Raw genomic sequence first — 11318 nt, 5'->3', positions numbered from 1 at the left:
ACCTGGGAGTGAAATGCTGCATCATATGATGACTCGGTGTGTAACTCACCGAGGAACGGCCAAGCTGCTTTCCAAACTGTCTTTACCATTTGACGTTCCCACCAGCGATGTGGGAGGGGCTGGCTCCCCCCCCCCCATCCTCACCGGTACTTATGATTACTCGAATTTTCAATTCTAGCCACCCTAGGGGGTATGAAGCCGTATCCCATTGTGGTTTTGGTTTGCGCTTCCCTTATACGCAAATCCATAGACATAAAGCAGAGCAGTGGCTGCAGGTGGGGAGAGGGGGAGAATGTTTGGGAACTGGATGGTTGGGGTGTTTGCACAACAACACGGCCAGTATCAAAACCACTGAACTGTGCACTCGAAGATGGTGAATTTTATCTCGATGACAAAATGTCTTACTCCTCCTTTGAGGCACAGCTCTCACACCATCACCCCCAAGAACCTTGGAGGGTCTCTCTCCTCCTTACTTATATCATTCGTGCTGTGACCCTCCTCTCATCGTGCTGTGGTGTGGACAACGGATCCTTCTCACGTGTAAATTTACTGCCAATGACTTAACTCTTCACTGCCGTCCACAGCACACAGCAGTCGGGAAGTTTCTTGAAGCACGATCCTTGGGTCACGTGTGTGGGAGCAGCTGGCTAGTTTGTGAGGTGGGTCCCCCTGCACCCAGTGGGTCCTTGCCACAACTCCTCCAAAAAGGATCGAGTACCTACCTAGAGGTAACGGAATTCGGGCTTCTTTGTAAGAAGAGTGCTGACGGAAACCAGTCACTTGCGACCATGTTGGATGCAAGATAGAGAGTGATGGGGGCCCCCGGGTGGATCAGGTTAAGCATCTGACTGTTGATCTAGCTCAGGTCAGGATCTTACGGTCCGTGAGATCGAGCCCCATGTCGGGCTCTGTGCTGACAGCTCGGAGCCTGGAGCCTGCTTGGGATTCTCGGTCTCCCTCTCTCTGTGCCCCTCCCCTGCTCGCTCTCTCACTCTCTCTCAAAAATAAATAAATAAACATTTGACAGAGAGAGAGAGAGAAAAATGCTTGTTGGCTATAGAATAGAAGTTTCGGAAAAATGAAGCTGACGTGTCCAGTCGACAGGGGGCTTCGGTCCAGGAGTGTAGGACTGCTCGGGACTCCTGTACAGCGTGTGTAAACGCAGCATCACTTGTGAAATCCTCCCAGGAGTGTCCCTTTGTTTGCTTACTTGAGAGGTAAAGCTTTTCACAAACTAAATGGTTGGCAAACGTTGAGTGGAGCACAGACACAGGAAATACCCATCTGACGGAATGGGGGTCCAGGAAGAAGCCGGAGCAAACGCCTGCGTGAAGCGCTGGGGGCAGGGGACTGGTGGCCGGGGGCTGGGCTGCAGCTTTCAAGGGCCCTGCCTTCAGTGCAGAGGGCGGGAGGTCTTTCTCCGCAGGTGCCGCCCCCCCACCCCCGGGTGGATCCTGGAGGGGAACAAGCCACCTCCGCCGGGGCTGACTTGCCCCTCCCAAAGCCAGGAGGCAAGGGCGCCACCCAGTGGCCGGGGCGGTTCCGTGGCCGATCCTCCTGCGTTGAAAACTGGAAAACCCTGGATCCAACCTAAAGGCGCCTCCAGGGGGCAGTGGTGAGATAAGCTGAGATGCAGCCAACCCCGGAAATACTTCCCGGCCCTTAGAAACGAGGAAAAGTACCCAGGATGCGTTTAGTGCGTGTGTGTGTGTGTGTGTGTGTGTGTGACCCCCAAAGCACAGAACAGAACGGGGTGGGCGCAGCCCACCATGGATGCCTCCCCCACCCCAGACAGTGGGCGTGGCTGGATGCTTTATTTTTTAAGTCATGTGAACGTATTCTTGTATTATTCCTGCAACAAAACCACACAGTGTCAAGGACAGCCATGCGCTTACATGCTTTCCCTCCGCGCCAAAAGGTTTTATTTATCTCGCTACCAACAGTATGTTTGTGTATGAAAAGTGAGCAGCCCCACCCCCCGTTGCCCTCAGGGAGTCACCGAAGCCCCTTCTTCCCTTCTTTCTAGAGCGCAGGCTGGGTCTGACTGCCCAGAGAGGCCTCCGCCTTCCCCCCAGAACGCACAGCAAAGGAGGGAGAGGGGTAGAGGAAGGGGACCGGGTGGGCGGGCAGCTCCGCACCTTCTGGAGTCCTCCCGCACGAGGGGACCTGCTCCCAGCTGCCGGGCAGGTGGCGCCCTCCATCTGCCCCTTGTCCCGAAGCTTCCACACCAGCCCCGGCAGCCCCATGGGCAGGAGCAGGGTGGTCGGGAGCGAAAACCACGAGGATGGATGGCCCCGCGACGCTGCTCTCATTTACCGGGGTCCAGTGTCTGCCCCCCAGCCCTGGCCCCAGCGGGCGGGGAGCAGACCCAGGCCGGGCACGCTCGCCTCGGGCCTGGCGACACGCTGGTGGCACCGGGGACCGACTTCCAGCGTTCTTCTCTTGGACCACATCTCCCCGGGTACCTGCGACCAGGCACCTGGGGGTGAAGGCACTTCAGGCTTGTGCACCTGCGCCCAGATGGGCGGGGCCAAGTGGGGGCGGGGCATGCACCTGTAACAGGAACCCATCCTGTCCCAGGGAGGGAGCCACTGAAGTCCTCTTTAACCGACTTTTCAAGCCTTTGCTGAGCACGTAAAGTGTTCTGTGCTGAGCACGTGAAGCATGAAGTGTTTTGTGATCAGAAGGGCTGGGCGAAACTAAAGTCATGTCAAGTGTGAAGTCACCGTGATCGACATTTGGAGAGTGCAAATGGGAAAGAATGCAGGCCGCAGACAAAGCTGCCCTGCTTTGTATCCTGTGTGACCTCAGCCAGGTTACTAAACCACTCTGTGCCACCTGCACTCCTTGTCTGTAAAGTGAGCACAGTACTTAGCCTCTGCGGATTTGGGTGAGGAGTTTCAGTCCATCCTTACAAAGCTCTGGGGTGCTTCCTGGCTCACAGGACAAGCCTGCTACCCCAGCAGAGGGAGATCTGGGGACAAGCCTGGAATGTCTCTCTTCTTGACAAAGGAGCTGACGGTGACCGTTTCCCTGTCACTCAACGTGTAGACAGGGCGCTGTGGCAAACCCCTTCCGTGCGTGATGCCGGTGACCTAGGTTCGCCAGACGATGAGCCGGAAGAAGGGATCCAGGGTGCTGCGGCCTGGTGCGTGTGCCCCGGAGACACTGGCCTCTGTGGCCGTGTCCAGTCCCCTGTCATGGGTGCTGGCGATTCTCCTGAACGTGACTCCTGTCACTCTGTTCCTGGAGTGTAACATGCGAGCCTGGCTCTCTGCCCTCCTGGGGATTTTGACGGCCACCTGGCCCCTTATTGTAAATCCCTCACTGCCCAGTCCGGCTAGACGGGAGCATCACGCACGTCCCACACAGGTGACAGTCCGCAGACATCGTGGGAACCTTGGAGCATCGGTCGGGGTGGGGCTGAAGCTCCTACTTCTTATCCTTCCGGGGGGCAGGGGCCTGGCTTACGTGATCCTGGCCACATCATACCAGCCCGATGTCTGCCTTTTCGAATGTAAAGATCATTCTTTTGAGAATAAATGTAAAATGGATGTGCTTTCAGGTAGCTCGTGATGGAAAGGTCTGAGAAGTATTACACCACACCAACAAAAAGAAAGCGCAAAGAGACAGCATCCCCAAAAGCATACAAGAAGATAATTGAAGACAAAACCCACCGGTTACGACAGTGCACGTGAATTAATGAGCTAACATGGGAAGGGAAGGCGATATGACGAAGAAACCACAACGGATTTGTAAAGGAACAGTCAGCACAGAAAAGCTGAAATCTCTCTAGAAATCGGATGAAACCCCGCCTTTCCTGAGACCCCATTCTCACCACCAATATGGCAAAGATACATAATCCCAACATCTCTGCACACATTTTCCTAACGGACCCTCACGTCTCCTACCCGTCAAAGTGCGAATCGGTGCCATCTTCTTGGAAGGCATTTTTAAAATACATTTTGGGGCAAAGTTTTGTTTAACCTTCAACACTAAAGTGCTTCTTGGAAGTAACCTTCAGAAACTTCCCGCCAGTTTTGTAGCCAAATTTCAAATATTTAGTTACAAATTTTATTCATATTAATGAGTAACTGGCTGTAATGTAACTCACCCTGAACAGATCGGTGTCAGAGTCCAGTGGGGAGACAAAAGCCACGTGCTTATTGGAACAGGGAAACTCTCAGGCAACGAATTCTAACAAGCAGAAAGTGATGAGCCACTAAAAAGGACAAAAATTCGAAGGGCTGTAGGAGCAGCAGAGACTGAGAGCAGGTACTGCCTCTGGGCCACGGGCTGTCTCGCTCCCACGGCAGTGTTGTGCCCACAGATTTTGATGGCTTCTTGTCTTACATTGAGGTCTTTCATCCATTTTGAGTTTCTTTTTGTGGATGGTGTAAGAAAGTGGTCCAGGTTCGTTCTTCTGCATGTCACTGTCCAGTTTTCCCAGCACCACTTGCTGAAGGGACTGTCTTTATTCCACTGGATATTCTTTCCTGCCTTGTCAAAGATGAGTTGGCCATACGTTTGTGGGTCCATCTCTGGGTTCTCTCTTCTGTTCCATTGATCTGAGTGTCTGTTTTTATGCCAGTACCATATTGTTTTGATGATTACAGCTTTGTAGTATAGCTTGAAGTCTGGGATTGTGATGCCTCCTCTTTGGTTTTCTCTTTCAAGATCGCTTTGGCTATTCGGGGTCTTTTCTGGTTCCATACAAATTTTAGGATTATTTGTTCTAGCTCTGTGAAGAATGCTGGTGTTATTTTGATAGGGATTGCATTGAATATGTAGATTGCTTTCGGTAGTATCAACGTTTTAACAATATTTGTTCTTCCTATCCAGGAGCATGGAATCTTTTTCCATTTTTTTGTGTCTTCAATTTCTTTCATAAGCTTTCTATAGTTTTCAGTGTATAGATTTTTCACCTCTTTGGTTAGATTTATTCCTAGGTATTTTATAGTTTTTGGTGCAATTGTAAATGGGATCGATTCCTTGATTTCTCTTTCTGTTGTTTCATTGTCGGTGTATAGGAATGCAACCAATTTCTGTGCATTGATTTTATATCCTGCAACTTTGCTGAATTCATGAATCAATTCTAGCAGTTTTTTGGTGGAATCTTTTGGGTTTTCCATATACAGTATCATGTCTTCTGCAAAGAGCGAAAGTTTGACCTCCTCTTGGCCTGTTTGGATGTCTTTTATTTCTTTGTGTTGTCTGATTGCAGAGGCTAAGACTTCCAATACTATGTTGAATAACAGTGGCAGGAGTAGACACCCCTATTACCATCAATGAGTTTTTCCCTATTGAGGATGATATTAGCATTGGGTCTTTTGTATACGGCTTTCATGATCTCAAGGTATGCTCCTCCTATCCCTACTTTCTTGAGGGTTTTTATCCATAAAGGGTGCTGTATTTTGTCAAATGCTTTCTCTGCATCTATTGAGAGGATCATATGGTTCTTGTCCTTTCTTTTATTGATGTGATGAATCACGTTAATTGTTTTGCGGATATTGAATGAGCCCTACATCCCAGGTATAAATCCCACTTGGTCGTGGTGAATAATTTTTTTTTAATGTATTGTTGGATCCGATTGGCTAATATCTTGTTGAGGATTTTTGCATCCATGTTCATCAGGGAAATTGGTCTATAGTTCTCCTTTTTAGTGGGGTCTCTGTCTGGTTTTGGAATCAAGGTAATGCTGGATTCATAGAAAGAGTTTGGAAGTTTTCCTTCCATTTCTATGTTTTGGAACAGTTTCAAGAGAATAGGTGTTTAACTCTTCCTTAAATGTTTGGTAGAATTCCTCTGGAAAGCCATCTGGCCTGGGACTCTTGTTTTTTGGGAGATGTTTGATTACTAATTCTATTTCTTTACTGGTTATAGGTCTGTTCAAATTTTCTATTTCTTCCTATTTCAGTTTTGATAGTGAATTTGTTTCTAGGAATTTGTCCATTTCTTCCAGATTGCCCATTTTATTGGCATATAATTGCTCATAATATTCTCTTATTATTTTATTTCTGTTGTGTTGGTTGTGATCTCTCCTCTTTCATTCTTGATTTTATTACTTGGGTCCTTTCCTTTTTCTTTTTGATCAAACTGTCTAGTGGTTTATCAGTTTTGTTAATTCTTTCAGAGAACCAGCTTCTGGTTTCATTGACCTGTTCTACTGGTTTTTTTTGTTTGTTTGTTTGTTTGTTTGTTTTTTCATTTCGATAGCGTTAATTTCTGCTCTAATCTCTGTTATTTCCTGTCTTCTGCTGTTTTTGGGTTTTATTTTTTTCCACTCCTTAAGGTATAAGTTTAGGTTGTGTATCTGAGATCTTTCTTCCTTCTTTAGGAAGGCCTGGATTGCTATATACTTTCCTCTTATGACCACCTTTGCTATGTCCCAGAGGTTTTGGGTTCTGGTGCTATCATTTTCATTGACTTCCATATACTTTTTAATTTCCTCTTTAACTGCTTGGTTAGCCCATTCATTCTTTAGTAGGATGTTATTCAGTCTCCAAGTATTTCTTACCTTTCCAATTTTTTTCGTGTGGTTGATTTTGAGTTTCATAGCGTTGTGGTCTGAAAATATGCACGGTATGATCTCGATCTTTTTGTACTTACTTAGGGCTGATTTGTGTCCCAGTATATGGTCTATTCTGGAGAACGTTGCATGTGCACTGGAGAAGAATGTATATTCTGCTGCTTTAGGATGAAATGTCCTGAATATATCTGTTAAGTCCATCTGGTCCATTGTGTCATTCAAAGCCATTGTTTCCTTGTTGATTTTTTGATTAGATGATCTGTCCATTGCTGTGAGTGGGGTGTTGAAGTCTCCTACTATTATGGTATTACTATCAATGAGTTTCTTTATGTTTGTGATGAACTGATTTATATATTTGGGTGCTGCCACATTTGGCACATAAATGTTTATAATTGTTAGGTCTTCTTGGTCTATAGACCCCTTGATTATGATATAATGCCCTTCTGCATCTCTTAATACAGTCTTTATTTTAAAGTCTAGATTGATATACGTATGGCTATTCCGGCTTTCTTTTGTTGACCATGATAGGTGGTTCTCCATCCCCTTATTTTCAATCTGAAGGTGTCTTTAGGTCTAAAGTGGGTCTCTTGTAAACAGCATATAGATGGATCTTGTTTTCTTATCCATTCTGTTACCCTATGTCTTTTGGTTGGAACATTGAGTCCATTGACGTTTAGAGTGAGTACTGAAAGATATGAATTTATTGCCATTTTGATGCTTGTAGAGTTGGAGTTTCTCGTGGTGTTCTCTGGTCCTTTCTAGTCTTTCTTGCTTTTGGTATTTATTTATTTGTTTGTTTGTTTGTTTATTTATTTATTTATTTATATTTCATCATTTTTCCCCTCAGAGAGTCCCCCTTAAAATTTCTTACAGGGCTATCGCTTCTCGGCCTTTTGGCTAAGATCAAGTGTAAAATTTCTTACAGGGCTGGTTTAATGGTCACAAACTCCTTTAATTTTTGTTTGTCTGGGAAACTTTTTATCTCTCCTTCTATTTTGAATGACAGCCTTTCTGGATAGAGAATTCTTGGATGCATATTTTTCGGATTCAGCACATTGAATATATCGTGCCACTCCTTTTTGGCCTACCAAGTTTCTGTGGATAGGTCTGCTGCAAACCTGAACTGTCTTCTCTTGTAGGTTAAGAACTTTTTTTCCCTTGCTGCTTTCATGATTCTCTCCTTGCCTGAGTATTTTGTGAATTTGACTATGATATGCCTTGTTGATGGTTGGTTTTTGTTGAATCTAATGGAAGTCCTCTGTGTTCCTGGATTTTGATGTCTGTGTCTTTTCCCAGGTTAGGAAAGTTTTCTGCTATGATTTGCTCATGTAACCCTTCTACCCTTATTTCTCTCTCTTCCTCTTCTGGGACCCCTATGATTCTGGTTGTTCCTTTTTAAGGAGTCACTGATTTCTCTAATTCTTAAATCGTGCTCTTTTGCCTTAATTTCCCTCTTTTTTTCTACTTCATTATTCTTCACAAGTTTGTCCTCTGTATTGCTGATTCTTTGTTCTGCCTCATCCATCCTTGCCACTGTGGCCTCCATTGGAGATAAGCTCAGTTATAGCATTTTTTTATTTTATTCTGACTAGCTTTTACTTCTTTTATCTCCCCAGAAAGGGACTCCAGTTAGTATTCTTATTATCATGATTCTAAATTCTGGTTCAGACATCTTGCTTGTATCTATGTTGGTTAAGTCCCTGGCTGTCATTTCTTCCTGCTCTTTATTTTGGGATGAATTCCTTTGTTTTGTCATTTTGAAAGGAGAAAAGGAATTAATGAGGTAAAAAAAATTAAAATTAGAAACCATTAAAATTAAATAATTAAAAACAAACACACACACTCAAAAATCGAATAAATGATGCTAGATCCTAGGTGTGTTTAAGTCTGGATACTGAAAGGGGCTTGATAGATTAGAGAAAAAAGGGGGAAAAAAAGAAAAAGGAAATCATCTGAAAATTTGAAAAAATGAATACACTGAAGTCGACTAAAATGAAATGATGGAAGTAAAATAGAATTTGAAAAAATTTACACAAAAGTAAAAAATATAGTAGAAAAAAATTTTAAAAATATTTTAATAAAAATTGAAAATAAAAATGAATGTTTTTCTGTATTCAAGAAAAAGAAAAGAAACAAAAAAGAGAATAAAGAAAAAAGAAAAAAAAGAAAGAGAATTGAATAGCTGGATTGGTGAACAGACTGAAATACAACTGAAATTGCTTCATTTCCCCTAGAAGTCAGTCTATGTAGCTCTTTATAGTCTGTAAACTAAGCAGACGGTGAGACTTCTGCTCTTGAAGAGCGAGGTTGGCCCAGTTGGGCGGGGCTCAGTGTAACGGCTCCGCTCTCCACCAGATGGCGCTGGTAGACTCCTGGGGTGGAGTGTTGGGGCGCTCGTAGGTGCGTATGCGCCTGCGCGGGAACGGTAAAAATGGCGTCGCCCAGCCACCCGGTCTGTTCTCCTGGGTCAGCAATCACGCAACCGTCCTCCATCTTCAGCTCTCGTCCACTCCCCGCTGTTTCACCGCCCATGACCAAGCCCCCAGCAGCACCTCTCTCCCGAGTTTTGTCTCAGATGCGGCTGTTTTCCCCGGCCCCTTACTCCCCAAGGACCGCGGCCTTGACCCGCTCCGCCCCTCTGCGGGAGGGTCTTCCCGAGCAATGGCAGAGGGTCGGCCGCACCCAGGAACGCCCGCGGGACCCTGCTGCTGCCAGCACCCCCCCAAAAAAGTTCGCGAGACAGCGTAGCAGCAGCTTTTCAGGGATGATGGAAAATCGCAACACACACCTGGCACCAGGCTTCACCCTCAACGACCTTGTTCCAGCACCAGCGAACGTGGCCGCCTTCCGGGGTCTGCCGGGACCGGGGGGCTTCAACAGTCTCCACCAACTGTCCTTCCGGCAGTGGAACCGCTTCTCCCCGTGTGGCCCGAGAACCTCCCGGACCCCACTCGGCTCCCGGGGACTCGCCCTTCCCACCAGAGCACCGCCAGGTAGGGAGCTGCGGAGTTGCAGCCCTTGCGCTCCCCTTGTTTACAGTCTTAATGGAATTTGAACCCTCGCCTTTCTCCCTTCTCCCTTTTTAGTTCAGTCCCTGCGGCTGTTTCCACTTTTCCACTTTCTCTCCAGCTGCTTTTGGGGGGAGTGCTTTTCCCGTATTCTCCCCCGTCCCCCCAGTCTCTGTCCTCTCTCCGCTCACAAAAGCACCTTCTGGCTCCCCAAAGTCAGCTCTCCGTGCCGCATACCTGCTGAATTCTGTGGTTCCAGTTGTGCAGATTGTTGTGTTGATTAACACAACACCATTGATTAACACAACATCCTGCACACCGTTTTCTAGGTGTGCAGGATGGTTTAGTGTTTCTCTGGCCGTATTTCACGGATGCGAGACACGCAAAAAACTTCCATGCTGTTTGGCCATCTTGGCCCCTCCCATGATTATTTATTTTTTGAGAAAGAGGGAGAGAGAGAGAGAGAGGGACAGAATGTGAGCAGGGGAGGGGCAGAGAGAGAGGGAGACACAGAATCCAAAGCAGTTTCCAGGCTCCGAGCTGTCAGCCCAGGGCCTGACGCGGGGCTCGAACTCACGAACTGAGAGATCACGACCTGAGCCAAAGTCAGACGCTCAACCAGCTGAGCCACCCAGGCGCCCCTGCCTGTTTTTATAAATATGCTTGTACTGGAACGCAACCCTATTGATTACATATTGTCTTGGGCTGTTTTCACGACACAGTGATGGAGTTGAGCGGTTGTGACAGATACTGTGTGGTGTTGCACCCCCAAAGGCTGAGACACAGGCTTTCAGAGGAAAACAAGTGCTACATTGGGAAATAAAGCCTGTTTTACTTTGCCCAGAAACACCTCCTGGTCTTTTCCACCTCAGCCCCTGCATTAGCTGAGGGCCCACTTTCCTGGCACCCGCAGAACTCTCGCTACCCCTTGCTTCCCCACTCCTGGGTCTGCCAGGGGACTAGCCTAAGCACCGTGTCAGAACCAAGGCATCCAGTTGAGCGTGACTTAGGGTCACTGCAAGCTAGCACTGAAACCGATAAGCTCTGCAAATAACAATTCAAGCCTCTGTTCATAATTGAGGCTTAAAACATCATGTGCGGTCTCAGGGCAGCATGGCCACAGGGAGGTGGCAGGGAGCAGGGATGGGGACTGCGTGTGGCACTGACTCAGTGCCCCCAATCCATGGCAGTCTAGTCTGGACAAGTGGATTTCGATGCCCCGGACTGGGGTAGCAAAGGCATGGCGACCCAGTGCAGCGCAGGCTGCCCGGGGAAAGTGAGGCACGAGGAAGAGGCTGTGTGGGCAGAGGCTGGGAGGTCTGACGTGGCCCAGAGTGCCGACCTCAGCGCTCCTGATTCCACCCTCTGGGCTAGTTCAGGGCCCCACCCGTCTCTCTCCACTGTGCCTGGCTCACGGATCAGCAGGTACCCTGTGCATGCTTCCTGCACGCCTAGGTTCCAGGTTGACACGACCATCAGAGCGACCTGACAGTCAAGTCCACGACACCCTGAAATCAGCCCCCAGAAAGGGGAGCAAAATCAGCTGGACTGGGGAGGCTTTCTCCTGGCAGGCTCTTTTACAGGGGAGGAGAAGGTATTTCAGAGACTCTTCTGCCAGCAGACTCCCCTCACGTCTCCTTGGCCAGCATCGGTCACCTGCTTCCGGCTTGTCAGGGACGATCCCGCCTTCTCTGCCATGAAGGGACCTCTGCCTGGTGGCTGAACCAAACTGGGGGTCAGTTGCTGGGGAGGCAGGTGGGAATGGTTTGGGGCAGGCAAGG

The 11318-nt window shown here is 47.7% G+C and overlaps 1 pseudogene; it reads left to right on the top strand.

The window, feature by feature from the left end:
* The first annotated feature begins 7406 nt into the window (after nucleotides 1-7406).
* Nucleotides 7407-7586, top strand: LOC125935923 (uncharacterized; annotated as a pseudogene).
* Nucleotides 7587-11318: the final 3732 nt, after the last annotated feature.

Source organism: Panthera uncia (assembly GCF_023721935.1).
Source record: "Panthera uncia isolate 11264 chromosome A1 unlocalized genomic scaffold, Puncia_PCG_1.0 HiC_scaffold_17, whole genome shotgun sequence".
In the NCBI taxonomy this organism is placed as follows: domain Eukaryota; kingdom Metazoa; phylum Chordata; class Mammalia; order Carnivora; family Felidae; genus Panthera; species Panthera uncia.
Note: the sequence above shows the minus strand (reverse complement) of the source record. Positions and strands in the feature narration are given on the sequence as shown.